Consider the following 17,658-nt stretch of genomic DNA (forward strand, 5'->3'; position numbering starts at 1 on the left):
AGGGCAACTGGCCAAGGTAATCACCTCTCATCTTTTCTTTGTCATACAGAACTTGAGATGTTTTTGATAATGAATTATTCCTGTAGGCCTTTTAGTAAGGTTTTAGGTTCTGGAGAAGAAAGGGAGGTCACAACCTCTTCCTGTGAACCCAAATGTCTCACAGCCAGGGAAAAATCTTGAGAAAACAAGAATTTGCCTAAATCAGAGCCAAAGATTTCTTGTTTCATGAGATTCCTCATGGTCTCCTTTTCACTATTCTTCACCTGATAGCCAAACAAACCGCTGGCCAGTCCTTGCACATAATAGCTTATCAAACTGAATTCTAGCCTAATAGCTGGCGTCGGAGCAAAAGTAATAAAGCTACTTAGTTTGCGTAATATTTGCCCCTCTGTTTTTTCTAGAAAGCCCCATTTTGACACATTAATAGGTTCCATAGCATACAATAATGTTGGCAGAACCTTCACCTTGAAGATGGAAAGCAGATGCATGAACTTAGGCCTGGGAGGAGTGCACGGAGTCGTGCTACACAGAACTCTGGAGTAAAAAAAAACTCTGCCATGCTATGCGGGGTTCGCATTATGTTTGATGTCAAATGCAATACGAAGTATGTACTTGTGTTCAACATTGCACACGAACGGCATCACGGGGGTCACATGGTTGCGGACACCTTGTTTTTCACTTTGTTTATGGTGCTGGGTCTATCTTTTTCACCCCCAGTTTATCTTTGCAATCCTCCACCCTCCTAATTGATCTACTCCTTTTTTTTATTTATTTTATTAACGTTTCTTTTTGTGCTTCTGTATTTTAATTTTTTTTAAAAACATTTTGTGCTATTTCATGTCTTTTTGTATATTGTTCCCTTTACTTCCTTCCTATAAATTATTTTCTTCTTCACCCAGCACCATGGCATAGCAGGGCAGCACCAGCGAGCAGGGGAGTGGCAGCACCAGGCCCCCCCGGACAGCCAGCAACCGCCTACCTTGTGGGTGGTAGTGGCACCAAGGGGTGCAGCCCCGGACAATCTTTTCTGAGGAGGAGGTGGCACCACTGGTCTTTTATGTGCAGTGCCACCTCCTCTCTTTGCTGGCAGCAGGCGCAGACCCGGCAGCAGTTACCCCCTGCAGGAGCATCAACTGCATTGGGCTAGGGTGCGCCAGTGTGTCAGGGCCACCACCCAAGTCCAGTGCACATCCAATAGCTGACACAGCACTGGGCGGATATAATAGATCGCGAGCAGGACCTGCTGGACCTGTTAGGCATCGAGATTCCAGGGCTTAGTGAGTATTATATTATTGTGTTTCTGTTCTATAAAGGTAACTTTTTTTCCGAATAGCATGTGGTTTGCACTCGGAGGAAAGTTACATTAGGTTCATGTTAAGATTATTATTTATTATGTGATCCAGTTACAGCTAGGCAGTTGCGTGGCGCTACATCACTGTACTCATAGGCACTCACTTTGGCTAATGATTTAAGAAGCCATTGCAACCCAGATTCCCCTCTCTGCCCTCCTGTCCCCATAGTGAATTAGTGATATCAGTGATTTAGCATTCTATGTTACTTTATGTAGTTCTTACAGTCCCAAACAATATCACGGTGATGCAAGTATGCATCTATGCATTGCAAAAAAGGGAGTCTGAGTTGATTCATCAAGAAGGTAGAGAAATGAGAATAGAATTGAAGATCGTTCATTACATTGCATTAGTTCTAAATGTAGTTTTTGTTGCAAAAATTTGGAATAAGGATTTTAGGAGTAGAGCCAACTCAACAATAGTTGATCATACAAGTACCGTAGGTGATCTGATTTAAGTACAATGTTATTACATCTGCCTGCTATATAATATATTTGTAGAGATTAACAGTACCAATAATGTATTTTTTTAATATTCTTTATGTCTGACAACAGCACACAAGGGCAAGAAGAGGGGAACTACAGAGGTGGGTCTGGCAGGAGCTGGGGAGGCACCGACCACCAGCGCCGATGCTGATGGCTCTGCTCATCCCAGTAAGTCTCATTATTTAATATCATTATTTGTATTTCCCAAACTTTCCCCTCTCCCCACTTTTATACTACTTTTAATTTTGCCTTTACTTTTTTAGATTGTCTCCCTTCTTTCCAACTCCCCTATTTAAGTTTTGTTTAATTCCAGTTATCCCTGCATCATCTTTTGTTTCTGTCTGTCATTGACCATTTTGTATTCCACCCCTTCTTTTCACCTCAATGATTCCAAGTCATCATCATCAGTCATAGGCTGTAGCTCTCCCCCTCCATTATGCAAAGATTTTGGTTTGCTTGACTACCTGGCTTTTCTATCATTCTAACAAAATGCCCAGTGATATTTTTGATAGAAGATACTCAATGTTAACTGAATTGAAACAATTTGGTTACATTTGTTTGATTAAAAAATTAAGAAGGGGAGGTTTACCTGGCATCTAAAAACTGTATACTATCTTTTTCTAGCCACACCGACCAGTGCGATCAGTGGAGCTGGCTCAAGTTCCACTGCTGCAAGAGCAGATAGAGCAGGGTGAGACGCAGCATCAGAGATGGGTGATGGTATCACATTGCATGCTTATTGACAATCACTATTACTCACTAGCTACAAAGGTGTTGTCATGATTGGACTTGTGAACCCCCTTCATTACTGCTACAGCTGTTGTTGGTTATTAATGGCCTCTTCTATCTGCAACTCAGCAAAAGCACACATAATGTACTCTAAAAATGATGGCTTGATGGAAACGTGAAAGAACCGAAGGGTAAAGAAAAGATGGGTGAAAAGTGTGAAAGGAAAGGATGCATGGGTGGATGAAAAATTATGTGTGGGTGAGTATTGGGTAAATGGAGGAATGGGTGCAAGGATGATTGAAAGAACGGGTGGATAGTGGGTACTGGATGGATGGATAAAGGATTGTGAATTTGGGTGAAAACTGGATGAAAGAAAGTAAAGTTTAAATCTTGGTGGCTATGGGTGAATATAATAGGAAGAATGGAAGGGTGATTGAATAATTGATTGAATGATGAAAGAAGGGAGTTCTTCTGTAAAGGGACATGCTGCTCACCTACTTTGCTTATGTGTTTTGTTTAATCATTTATGGTTATCAAAGCTATGGTTAAAAGTGTGTGGTATTTTAATTTGTGTTCTAATCACTTGACACACTGTATTTATTAAAGGAGGCAGATATCTATCCTATCATCATTCAACAACCCCCTCTCTGCCAATGCCATTTCACCACTGATGATCAAAGAAGTGCAGTGCAATATTCCCCTAAGAGATTTACATTACACCTGTCCAGATTTTTCTCTTTAGCCTTTCGATTTACAGTGACTGAATAAGCCAAAGCTTAGGCATCTGATGAATCGATGATCAGAGATGCCCCTCTATTCTTCTATAGCAAAAGCTCTACCAACCTGCCTAATCATTCTGCCTTACTCTGCAATAGAGTAAGTCAAGTTTCCATTCCTTACTGCCCAGCAAATTAATTTGTTGGAAAGAATTTGTGATGGTGGGTGAGGCCAGTAAGAAAAGTGGGACTAGTAGGTGCCCAATTTGATTTCAAGTTTGGGGTATGGGATACTCTGCGATGAACATGCCAAATTTAATATATGTAGCCTTTCCTTTCCCTGTAGTGCAGAGTATTGTTTTCCCCCATCAACTTCCAGCAGACAGGATAAATATATTCGCATTTTATACATGACAAGTGTGATGTATCTTATTTATTCATCTGCCTCTTTGGAGTCAGGGTAGAAACTAAATTAAGTGAAAGGCATGTAGTGAAGAGCAGGGGCATTGGAATTAAAGATAGATCATTGTCAGCTACAGCTGCCTGAGCTGCAGACAGTAACAAAGTACTTGAGGCGCTGGCTAACATGCCCCAAATTATTTGGCACAACTTGTAGGAGGCTGGACTGGCTTGTAGTGGGTACCAAGGGGTACTTACACCTTGCACCAGGCCCAGGTATCCCTTATTAGTGTGGAGGGGTGTCTAGCAGCTTAGGCTGATAGAAAAGGTAGCTTAGCAGAGCAGCTTAGGCTGAACTAGGAGACGAGTGAAGCTCCTACAGTACCACTAGTGTCATATGCACAATATCATAAGAAAACACAATACACAGATATACAAAAAATAAAGGTACTTTATTTTTATGACAATATGCCAAAGTATCTCAGTGAGTACCCTCAGTATGAGGATAGTAAATATACACAAGATATATGTACACAATACCAAAATATGCAGTAATAGCAATAGAAAACAGTGCAAACAATGTATAGTCACAATAGAATGCAATGGGGGCACACAGGGACGGGGCAACACAAACCATATACTCTAGAAGTGGAATGCGAACCACGAGTGGACCCCAAACCTATGTGACCTTGTAGAGGGTTGCTGGGACTGTAAGAAAACAGTGAGGGTTAGAAAAATAGCCCACCCCAAGACCCTGAAAAGTGGGTGCAAAGTGCACCTAAGTTCCCCAAAGAGCACAGAAGTCGTGATAGGGGAAATCTGCAAGAAACAACAACACCAGCAATGCAACAACAATGGATTTCCTGACGAGGGTACCTGTGGAACAAGGGGACCAAGTCCAAGAGTCACGATCAAGTCGGGAGTGGGCAGATGCCCAGGAAATGCCAGCTATGGGTGCAAAGAAGCTGCCACTGGATGGTAGAAGCTGTGGATTCTGCAAGAACGACAAGGGCTAGAAACTTCCCCTTTGGAAGATGGATGTCCCACATCGTGAAGAGTCGTGCAGAAGTGTTTCCGTGCAGAAAGACCACAAACAAGCCTTGCTAGCTGCAAGACAAGGAGCCCTCTCAGAAGCAAGCAGCACCCGCAGAAGTGCCGGAACAGGCACTACAAAGTGGAGTAAACCGGAGCTCACCCGAAGTCACGAAAGAGGGTCCCACAACACCGGAGGACAACTCAGGAGGTCGTGCACTGCAGGTTATAGTGACGGGGACCCAGGCTTGGCTGTGCACAAAGGAAATCCTGGAAGAGTGCACAGAAGCCGGAGTAGCTGCAAAACATGCGGTTCCCAGCAATGCAGTCTAGCGTGGGGAGGCAAGGACTTACCTCCACCAAACTTGGACTGAAGAGTCACTGGACTTTGGGAGTCACTTGGACAGAGTTGCTGAGTTCAAGGGACCTCGCTCGTTGTGCTGAGAGGAGACCCAGAGGACCGGTGATGCAGTTCTTTGGTGTCTGCGGTTGCAGGGGGAAGATTCCGTCGACCCACATGAGATTTCTTCTGAGCTTCTAGTGCAGAGAGGAGGCAGACTACCCCCACAGCATGCACCATCAGGAAAACAGTCGAGAAGGCGGCAGGATCAGCGTTACAAGGTCGCAGTAGTCGTCTTTGCTACTTTGTTGCAGTTTTGCAGGCTTCCAGCACGGTCAGCAGTCGATTCCTTGGCAGAAGGTGAAGAGAGAGATGCAGAGGAACTCTGATGAGCTCTTGCATTCGCTATCTCTCGAATTCCCCAAAGCAGAGACCCTAAATAGCCAGAAAAGGAGGTTTGGCTACCTTGGAGAGAGGATAGGCTAGCAACACCTGGAGGAGCCTATCAGAAGGAGTCTCTGACGTCACCTGCTGGCCCTGGCCACTCAGAGCAGTCCAGTGTGCCAGCAGCACCTCTGTTTCCAAGATGGCAGAGGTCTGGAGCACACTGGAGGGGCTCTGGGCACCTCCCAGGGGAGGTGCAGGTCAGGGGAGTGGTCACTCCCCTTTCCTTTGTCCAGTTTCGCGCCAGAGCAGGGCTGGGGGATCCCTGAACCGGTGTAGACTGGCTTATGCAGAAATGGGCACCATCTGTGCCCATTAAAGCATTTCCAGAGGCTGGGGGAGGCTACTCCTCCCCTGCCTTAACACCTTTTTCCAAAGGGAGAGGGTGTAACACCCTCTCTCTGAGGAAGTCCTTTGTTCTGCCTTCCTGGGCCAAGCCTGGCTGGACCCCAGGAGGGCAGAAACCTGTCTGAGGGGTTGGCAGCAGCAGCAGCTGCAGTGAAACCCCTGAAAAGGCAGTTTGGCAGTACCCGGGTCTGTGCTAGAGACCCGGGGAATCATGGGATTGTCTCCCCAATACCAGGATGGCATTGGGGGGCAATTCCATGATCTTAGACATGTTACATGGCCATGTTCGGAGTTACCATTGTGAAGCTACACATAGGTAGTGACCTATGTGTAGTGCACGTGTGTAATGGTGTCCCCGCACTCACAAAGTCCGGTGAATTTGCCCTGAACAATGTGGGAGCACCTTGGCTAGTGCCAGGGTGCCCACACACTAAGTAACTTAGCACCCAACCTTTACCAGGTAATGATTAGACATATAGGTGACTTATAAGTTACTTAAGTGCAGTGGTAAATGGCTGTGAAATAACGTGGACGTTATTTCACTTAGGCTGGAGTGGCAGGCCTGTGTAAGAATAGTGAGAGCTCCCTATGGGTGGCAAAAGAAATGCTGCAGCCCATAGGGATCTCCTGGAACCCCAATACCCTGGGTACCTCAGTACCATATACTAGGGAATTATAAGGGTGTTCCAGTATGCCAATGTAAATTGGTAAAATTGGTCACTAGCCTGTTAGTGACAATTTGGAAAGAAATGAGAGAGCATAACCACTGAGGTTCTGATTAGCAGAGCCTCAGTGAGACAGTTAGTCATAACACAGGTAACACATACAGGGCACACTTATGAGCACTGGGGCCCTGGCTGTCAGGGTCCCAGTGACACATACAACTAAAGAAACATATATACAGTGAAATATGGGGGTAACATGCCAGGCAAGATGGTACTTTCCTACATAACTTGTGCTCCATAGTGCATAATGCCTTACTCATCATACATGAGAGGTAATTTATTTTTATTTCACTACTAAATGTGTCTATTTAGTTGCTAGAAAAGCCTTTAAAAGAAAAAAAAATCACAGTTTTTTAATCTGGTCTTATTCTGCCTTAATTCTTTTCTACCAGACAGTCAGTGTTTTTTAGGTGAGGGATGTATAGAAAAACAAATAAAATTGGCCTTGTGACTTTTCCAATCATAATCATATCAAATACCAATGTCCCTAAGGGACCAGCAATGTAGTACTAATGTGCCACCCACTACCTACTTTTGAAGAAGTGTTTGATCAGGCATTGATTTCAATTTGTATTTTTTATTCTTCTTTTTCTCAATATAGCTATTCTTGCTTGACAATCACCACCAACCAGACAGGAGATAGCAGCCTGTCTGCTGTAGCAGAGGCTGGGGAACATCCAGGCTGAATACCAGCAGCTGGTGGTCCTGGAGGAGGAAGAGGCAGAAACAGCTGCGTCTGACCCAGGACCCAGCAGACCAACATGCCAGCCTCCAGGTCAGTATATCCCCGGCGCTGCCTTCAGGAGTCAGGGCCCCTGACTGCACCTGCTGCTGTACCCTTTCACTCCAAAAGAGCATTGCTTAACTTAATTCTGCAGCCAATGGACCGCATGGAGAACTAGCTCGCCGGCATTGAGTAGAGCCTAGACCAGCTTTGGACCCATATTGACAGTGCCCTCATCTAAGCTCCTTTTTATTTTGTTTGTTTTGGTGGGAGGGACTTGTGGGTGGAAAGGTTGGTGAGGGAGTTTGGATGGACTTTGGAATGTTTGTTGGACTTTTTGGGAAATGGGTTATTATCTGTTTGGAGATGGGGTGGGACTATTGGTAAATAATGAAAGGTGGTCATTTTTTTTAACTATATTTGAGCCTCAAGCCTTTATTTTGGAGTTTTAGTTTACAATCATGTCTTTTAGTTTAGTTTTTAATCTAGTAAACACAGTGTCTGTCATTTACTTATACCCTTACTCTATTGCCCCCTGCAACTATACATTGACCACTACGGGATGATTGTCATTGCCTATTTTGCCTACAAAAGCCTAGTACACATAGACAACATCTTCTTCAGTAGGAGTTATTACTAACTAAACAAATTCACTTCAATCCATAGTTATTCTCTTACCTGAATAGATTAAGTGAGGGAGTCTTCCTACTGAAGGGTTTTTCTTAAGGTGGCATCTGAAGGAGTGGCAGGGGTATTAGTAGTAGCAGGTTAGCACACTAACAGAAAATACAGAAGGTGCAACTGCCACCTATTTGAACTCTAACTGCAGGATTAATCAAAGGGTTATCCATCACTATCAACTAGATTGAAAGAAAACAGAGGATTAGTGGGTCATATATCATAACTTTAGGAAGAATGAGACCAGACTACGGCAATGACATCATTAGACACACAACAAACAAGACCTGATATGATAATAAAATCAAGCAATATCAATTTCTTCTAAGTAGTGGTGGAGAGCTATAAAACTAAACTTAGGAAATGAAATCCTGGAGTCAGGAGAATTGGGCTCAGACTCAAGAGTGGTTGGACCACGTTAAGTGTTTACGGAACACACAGACAAGGTAGGAATGATAAAAAAGTTGACGGGCCGGTGTGGAATACTGCTCAGTTAATAGAAGGTTAGACGGTCTTGCAGTGAGTTGGTGTTGCTTTCCCCACATCCACCCCTGCAAGTGTGTGATTCATTTATGGTGGGAAATTAAGTTGCACGTCAATAAATCACACAGCCCAGGGGAAGAGGGTTAGGGGCTTGATGAGTGGATGAGAAAGGGATTTGGGGAAAGGTGTGACAAACACAAACACTCCACAAAAGAAACTACAACAATATTCATTGGGGCGCCGAGCAGCACATCATCATAAATCTGTTGTGGAATGAAGCAAAGGGAAAACTATGACACAGTTCAGTTAAATGCATTGCAACCAGTCCTTCTGCCCCAGAGAGACCCCAGATAGTTTATCCTAAATGATATGTCTTCTAGATTTAAAATATACAAATTGTGGAAGATTGAATTTAACCCACCCATTTCTAAAACTATGATCTTTAAAAGGGAAATGATACTGTATTGCCAAATCGTGTGATGCATCACCATTCTTCCTGGAATGTCTGTCGCTCTTGGGTGCCCATCTGACCCTGTCCGGTAGGTAAGCTGGAGTCTTGAGCTTTCCCCAAGTTTTGTTTGTGCAGGAGAGGAATAGTAGAAGGCCCATGTATTGAAAAAAAATAGTAGCTGTATGATAGAGAAAAGGAGAAGGGCAAAAGGAAGCAAGGTCAGCTTAATGTGGAGTCAGCGTTGTACCATGAAGACTCAGAGCAAGAACATAGGAGAAGAGTTTCACATTTGAGCCAGAAATGCAGAAAACACATACTTAGGAGCATTTCCAAATCAATGCACCTCTCTATAGTCCACAGAGCTGCATGTGTACTAGGCCTCAGAGTCTTTGCCATCATCACAGTTTCTCTTTGATGTAGATAACTTTCTCCTTCTAGCTGTTGAGGTAGTCCCACCTTGAGTCCTTCTGTCCTCCTCCTCCAGATTCGGAGTAACTCTGCCTCAGTCCCAAGCCGAGGTAGGTAGACCTGTGAAGTTCACCGCTGTTGAAAAACAAATAGAGAAACAGAACTGGAGTATTTTGTGTAGATTTGTGTTTGGCAACTAAAGTGGCTGGTCTGTTCTGAGGGACCAGAAAAAAGAAGTGGACCCTGCAGGTAAATTTCACTAAGTTTGAAAAGCCAATTACTTTCAGGAAAAAATTATCACCCATCAGGCCCTAAACATTGCAAGTAATCGGACAGCCGGAGTAGCTGCAAAACATGCGGTTCCCAGCAATGCAGTCTAGCGTGGGGAGGCAAGGACTTACCTCCACCAAACTTGGACTGAAGAGTCACTGGACTTTGGGAGTCACTTGGACAGAGTTGCTGAGTTCAAGGGACCTCGCTCGTTGTGCTGAGAGGAGACCCAGAGGACCGGTGATGCAGTTCTTTGGTGCCTGCGGTTGCAGGGGGAAGATTCCGTCGACCCACATGAGATTTCTTCTGAGCTTCTAGTGCAGAGAGGAGGCAGACTACCCCCACAGCATGCACCATCAGGAAAACAGTCGAGAAGGCGGCAGGATCAGCGTTACAAGGTCGCAGTAGTCGTCTTTGCTACTTTGTTGCAGTTTTGCAGGCTTCCAGCACGGTCAGCAGTCGATTCCTTGGCAGAAGGTGAAGAGAGAGATGCAGAGGAACTCTGATGAGCTCTTGCATTCGCTATCTCTCGAATTCCCCAAAGCAGAGACCCTAAATAGCCAGAAAAGGAGGTTTGGCTACCTTGGAGAGAGGATAGGCTAGCAACACCTGGAGGAGCCTATCAGAAGGAGTCTCTGACGTCACCTGCTGGCCCTGGCCACTCAGAGCAGTCCAGTGTGCCAGCAGCACCTCTGTTTCCAAGATGGCAGAGGTCTGGAGCACACTGGAGGGGCTCTGGGCACCTCCCAGGGGAGGTGCAGGTCAGGGGAGTGGTCACTCCCCTTTCCTTTGTCCAGTTTCGCGCCAGAGCAGGGCTGGGGGATCCCTGAACCGGTGTAGACTGGCTTATGCAGAAATGGGCACCATCTGTGCCCATTAAAGCATTTCCAGAGGCTGGGGGAGGCTACTCCTCCCCTGCCTTAACACCTTTTTCCAAAGGGAGAGGGTGTAACACCCTCTCTCTGAGGAAGTCCTTTGTTCTGCCTTCCTGGGCCAAGCCTGGCTGGACCCCAGGAGGGCAGAAACCTGTCTGAGGGGTTGGCAGCAGCAGCAGCTGCAGTGAAACCCCTGAAAAGGCAGTTTGGCAGTACCCGGGTCTGTGCTAGAGACCCGGGGAATCATGGGATTGTCTCCCCAATACCAGGATGGCATTGGGGGGCAATTCCATGATCTTAGACATGTTACATGGCCATGTTCGGAGTTACCATTGTGAAGCTACACATAGGTAGTGACCTATGTGTAGTGCACGTGTGTAATGGTGTCCCCGCACTCACAAAGTCCGGTGAATTTGCCCTGAACAATGTGGGAGCACCTTGGCTAGTGCCAGGGTGCCCACACACTAAGTAACTTAGCACCCAACCTTTACCAGGTAATGATTAGACATATAGGTGACTTATAAGTTACTTAAGTGCAGTGGTAAATGGCTGTGAAATAACGTGGACGTTATTTCACTTAGGCTGGAGTGGCAGGCCTGTGTAAGAATTGTCAGAGCTCCCTATGGGTGGCAAAAGAAATGCTGCAGCCCATAGGGATCTCCTGGAACCCCAATACCCTGGGTACCTCAGTACCATATACTAGGGAATTATAAGGGTGTTCCAGTATGCCAATGTAAATTGGTAAAATTGGTCACTAGCCTGTTAGTGACAATTTGGAAAGAAATGAGAGAGCATAACCACTGAGGTTCTGATTAGCAGAGCCTCAGTGAGACAGTTAGTCATAACACAGGTAACACATACAGGGCACACTTATGAGCACTGGGGCCCTGGCTGTCAGGGTCCCAGTGACACATACAACTAAAGAAACATATATACAGTGAAATATGGGGGTAACATGCCAGGCAAGATGGTACTTTCCTACATAACTTGTGCTCCATAGTGCATAATGCCTTACTCATCATACATGAGAGGTAATTTATTTTTATTTCACTACTAAATGTGTCTATTTAGTTGCTAGAAAAGCCTTTAAAAGAAAAAAAAATCACAGTTTTTTAATCTGGTCTTATTCTGCCTTAATTCTTTTCTACCAGACAGTCAGTGTTTTTTAGGTGAGGGATGTATAGAAAAACAAATAAAATTGGCCTTGTGACTTTTCCAATCATAATCATATCAAATACCAATGTCCCTAAGGGACCAGCAATGTAGTACTAATGTGCCACCCACTACCTACTTTTGAAGAAGTGTTTGATCAGGCATTGATTTCAATTTGTATTTTTTATTCTTCTTTTTCTCAATATAGCTATTCTTGCTTGACAATCACCACCAACCAGACAGGAGATAGCAGCCTGTCTGCTGTAGCAGAGGCTGGGGAACATCCAGGCTGAATACCAGCAGCTGGTGGTCCTGGAGGAGGAAGAGGCAGAAACAGCTGCGTCTGACCCAGGACCCAGCAGACCAACATGCCAGCCTCCAGGTCAGTATATCCCCGGCGCTGCCTTCAGGAGTCAGGGCCCCTGACTGCACCTGCTGCTGTACCCTTTCACTCCAAAAGAGCATTGCTTAACTTAATTCTGCAGCCAATGGACCGCATGGAGAACTAGCTCGCCGGCATTGAGTAGAGCCTAGACCAGCTTTGGACCCATATTGACAGTGCCCTCATCTAAGCTCCTTTTTATTTTGTTTGTTTTGGTGGGAGGGACTTGTGGGTGGAAAGGTTGGTGAGGGAGTTTGGATGGACTTTGGAATGTTTGTTGGACTTTTTGGGAAATGGGTTATTATCTGTTTGGAGATGGGGTGGGACTATTGGTAAATAATGAAAGGTGGTCATTTTTTTTAACTATATTTGAGCCTCAAGCCTTTATTTTGGAGTTTTAGTTTACAATCATGTCTTTTAGTTTAGTTTTTAATCTAGTAAACACAGTGTCTGTCATTTACTTATACCCTTACTCTATTGCCCCCTGCAACTATACATTGACCACTACGGGATGATTGTCATTGCCTATTTTGCCTACAAAAGCCTAGTACACATAGACAACATCTTCTTCAGTAGGAGTTATTACTAACTAAACAAATTCACTTCAATCCATAGTTATTCTCTTACCTGAATAGATTAAGTGAGGGAGTCTTCCTACTGAAGGGTTTTTCTTAAGGTGGCATCTGAAGGAGTGGCAGGGGTATTAGTAGTAGCAGGTTAGCACACTAACAGAAAATACAGAAGGTGCAACTGCCACCTATTTGAACTCTAACTGCAGGATTAATCAAAGGGTTATCCATCACTATCAACTAGATTGAAAGAAAACAGAGGATTAGTGGGTCATATATCATAACTTTAGGAAGAATGAGACCAGACTACGGCAATGACATCATTAGACACACAACAAACAAGACCTGATATGATAATAAAATCAAGCAATATCAATTTCTTCTAAGTAGTGGTGGAGAGCTATAAAACTAAACTTAGGAAATGAAATCCTGGAGTCAGGAGAATTGGGCTCAGACTCAAGAGTGGTTGGACCACGTTAAGTGTTTACGGAACACACAGACAAGGTAGGAATGATAAAAAAGTTGACGGGCCGGTGTGGAATACTGCTCAGTTAATAGAAGGTTAGACGGTCTTGCAGTGAGTTGGTGTTGCTTTCCCCACATCCACCCCTGCAAGTGTGTGATTCATTTATGGTGGGAAATTAAGTTGCACGTCAATAAATCACACAGCCCAGGGGAAGAGGGTTAGGGGCTTGATGAGTGGATGAGAAAGGGATTTGGGGAAAGGTGTGACAAACACAAACACTCCACAAAAGAAACTACAACAATATTCATTGGGGCGCCGAGCAGCACATCATCATAAATCTGTTGTGGAATGAAGCAAAGGGAAAACTATGACACAGTTCAGTTAAATGCATTGCAACCAGTCCTTCTGCCCCAGAGAGACCCCAGATAGTTTATCCTAAATGATATGTCTTCTAGATTTAAAATATACAAATTGTGGAAGATTGAATTTAACCCACCCATTTCTAAAACTATGATCTTTAAAAGGGAAATGATACTGTATTGCCAAATCGTGTGATGCATCACCATTCTTCCTGGAATGTCTGTCGCTCTTGGGTGCCCATCTGACCCTGTCCGGTAGGTAAGCTGGAGTCTTGAGCTTTCCCCAAGTTTTGTTTGTGCAGGAGAGGAATAGTAGAAGGCCCATGTATTGAAAAAAAATAGTAGCTGTATGATAGAGAAAAGGAGAAGGGCAAAAGGAAGCAAGGTCAGCTTAATGTGGAGTCAGCGTTGTACCATGAAGACTCAGAGCAAGAACATAGGAGAAGAGTTTCACATTTGAGCCAGAAATGCAGAAAACACATACTTAGGAGCATTTCCAAATCAATGCACCTCTCTATAGTCCACAGAGCTGCATGTGTACTAGGCCTCAGAGTCTTTGCCATCATCACAGTTTCTCTTTGATGTAGATAACTTTCTCCTTCTAGCTGTTGAGGTAGTCCCACCTTGAGTCCTTCTGTCCTCCTCCTCCAGATTCGGAGTAACTCTGCCTCAGTCCCAAGCCGAGGTAGGTAGACCTGTGAAGTTCACCGCTGTTGAAAAACAAATAGAGAAACAGAACTGGAGTATTTTGTGTAGATTTGTGTTTGGCAACTAAAGTGGCTGGTCTGTTCTGAGGGACCAGAAAAAAGAAGTGGACCCTGCAGGTAAATTTCACTAAGTTTGAAAAGCCAATTACTTTCAGGAAAAAATTATCACCCATCAGGCCCTAAACATTGCAAGTAATCGGACATATCTTTACAATTTGTTGAACTAACTCCCTCACTGTCAACCACCACATACATCAGTCATCATTCACAAATTCACAATCTCTCAATATATCACAACTCATTGATGCAATAGATACTTAGTAGTTGCCTCTTATTAACACAGAATTTGGCATTGGCACTGGCAGTCTTTTAGTCAATGATCTTGTAGGCCAGCCCTGCTAGGTGATGTTAAGGAAGAGGATAGGCAAATGGCATGTGAGGCAGGCAAACATCGTCTCCAATGTCCTGAAGGACATGTGGAGGCTTCTTTACTGCACACGGGTCCAACTCAAATCTGGGCTTCTATGTGACTATAAATGAAGGGCATCATAAATCCAACACAAACATAATGTTCCGCTAGCATTTTTATTTTTGCAAAGAAAGAAAGAAAACAAATAATTAAATGATAAATAATTGAAAAGTTATATGGAGGCACTGGTATACTCAGTCTGGGAAGCAGGGTTCATCCTCAAACTCTGGTGGTTCACCCAGAAGTTGGTCAGCAAACACACTTGATTCGGACCAATCATCTTCTTCCTGTGTTATTTTGGGAATGGTGCAATCGGGTGGTATAAAATGCTGGTTCATTTTGATCATGGTAAATTTCCCCACTTTTTGAGATGAGAGACTAGTCCTTCTCACTGTAACAACTGCACCAGCTGCATTAAACACATGTTCAGCAGACACTCTGGCTACAGGACAAGCAAATACCTTATTGCCAGCCTCCTGAGCTCTTACCATTGGCGCATGTTCCAATAGCAATACACTAATTGGTTTTGATCAACATACACCTTTATTGGGTCACCCAGATAATCCTGGAACACCCTTTGAATGGTCACTGGTGCTGCCAGTTGCACGACCGCTTTTGCCTTCACCTCTGCACTGCACTTCAGGTCTGCCACTGAAAACCAATCCAATGCAGAGCTTGAGTCCAATTCTTCTGTTTGCTGTTGTCACCAGGTTTCTTGTTGGTGGGGTTGGGAGATGTGAGATAAGACTGCCCTCTCTGGAAATTGAGGGCATCACCCCAGAACTGTGGAGTAAGACTCTAAGGGCCAGATGTAGGTAGCATTTTGCATGGTGCAAACTGCGAAAATCGCAGTTTGCGCCATGCAAAATGCGCATCGCGATGCTCATTCCCATTTTGTGAGTCGGTACTGACTCGCAAAATGTGAATGCGACTCGCAAATAGGAAGGGGTGTCCCCTTCCTATTTGCGACTCGCACCGCAATGCAAAATTGCTTTGTGACCGCGAACGCGGTCGCAAAGCAATTCGCAGTTACCACCTGTGTCACACTGGTGGTAACCCATTCGCAATAGGGAAGGGGTCCCCATGGGACACCTTCCCCTTTGTGAATGTTGCCAAAAATGTTTTTTTCAGAGCAGGCAGTGGTCCAATAGACCACTGCCTACTCTAAAAAAATGAAACCAAATGGTTTTGTTATTTTTTTTGTATTGCAACTCATTTTACTTTACGGAAAACGGGCTGCAATACAAAAAAAAAAAAAAACTCCTTTATTTAAAAAGCAGTCACAGACACGGAGGTCTGCTGTCTCCAGCAGGCCACCATCCCTGTGAGTGCAGGGAATCGCTATGGGGTCGCAAAATGCGACCCACCTCATTGACATTAATGAGGTGGGTCTTTGCGACCCCTTAGCGATTGGTAGACGGTGTATGAGACCCCGTTCTGCATCCGAATTTGCGATTCCGAAATTGCGAGTCACACCGACTCCCAATTTCCGAATCGCAAATTTGGAAATTGCTACATCTGGCCCTAAGTTCCAGCCATCTTCTTCCAGTTTTCCTGCTTGCTCAACAAATCCACCTCTTGTATTGTGAAACATCCCCTTCAGAAAAAGGAATGAAAGTGGAAAGAATCTTTTTGTAGCGTGGATCAAGTAGGGTGGCACAGATGTACTCTTTGAAGGAGAAAATGTCATTTTACAGCCTTGCATTACAAGTCTAGTGATATCTTAGGCTCGCAACCAAGGCATGCGCTTATGGGTTTTCGTTTGCATCCCCGAATGCAAACCTGTCAGACAGCTTCTTTAGCTGCTCCTGTATCAGATGCAATAATGGGCTAACTTGCACATTGTACTGTCCTCCTTGCTAAATTCTCATGTGAAAACCTCAAAAGGGAGCAGCATCTGTGTGAGGCATTTAACTAGACCCATTTGTCTGCTTTCATTGTCATAATTTTCTCAATTGCCATTGATCTCTTTGTACTGCTCAAACAGATGTTGCAACATAGAATAGGTTGAGTTCCAAAGTGTTGGCACCTCCTTTTCTCAGGGCTTTAACTGGTACTCTATTACCATGCTGAATAATCCATAACTGTTTCTGGGCTTTAAAAGAATGGCTGAAATGAGTGCTGATGCATCTGCAGGTGGTCAGTATGTTGCTGACTATGTCTTTTTTTTTAAGAAAGTCTTGCATAACTAGCTTAATACAGTGCACCAAACACAGGGCACTAAAATAGCCACTCTCTGCCATGGCCTTGACTGTGTTACTGCCATTGTATGTGGCAATAAATCCTATTCAAAGACTTCTGGATCGCAGTCATTTAGACACCCTGCTATTCAAGATGTTTGCAACTGTGTGTGATTTTTCCATGGTGAACATGGCTAAAGTTGCATGCCGCTGAGTGCTCTTAAATATTTCTTCAGGGACAAGACCTGTAGATAGCTTTTGCTTTATCCCCACAAAAGAGGTCCACTGTGCATTAATGCACATGTAATCAATCGCCTGACAACTGGTCCACATGTCTGCCATCAGGTGGATAGAGTGGATAACACTTTGCTGCAAAGCTTTTCAAACCAATTGCATCACATAGTCATGCAGCACTGGAACAGCAACTCTGGCAAAATAGGGTTGCATTGGAACCTTCCATTTCGGGCAGATGGTTGCCACAATCTCTAAGAATCCTACTCCTTCCACAAAGAAAAAAGTGAGGAGGTCCATTAGTAAGATTTTTCCAGCTTCACGTTATACATATGTGATATTGGGTGGTTGAGGTCATAGGGCCCCTCATGCCTAAAATTGATGTCTGGATTTTCTTCTTTTGTGGGGACACTGACGTAGGTGACTTTTGAGATGTAAGCGGTGGTAGATTCAATGTGCGTCCTGGTGCAGCCACTGTATGCTTTGGTGTCTCAATCTGACTCTGAGCCTTCCTGTGCCATTGTGAGGTTGCTGGGGTGGGTGATTCTGGTGCACTGCTAGGGACAGGGTTGCTTTGTGTGAGTATGTCACCCTCTTCTTCCTCACTTTCCACCATGATTTGATCAGTTGTAGCTGATGTTTCCTGGCTCACCTCACTTTCACCACCATGACCACGTTCAACCATTT

This window comes from Pleurodeles waltl, chromosome 11 (genome assembly GCF_031143425.1).
Source record: "Pleurodeles waltl isolate 20211129_DDA chromosome 11, aPleWal1.hap1.20221129, whole genome shotgun sequence".
In the NCBI taxonomy this organism is placed as follows: Eukaryota; Metazoa; Chordata; class Amphibia; order Caudata; family Salamandridae; genus Pleurodeles; species Pleurodeles waltl.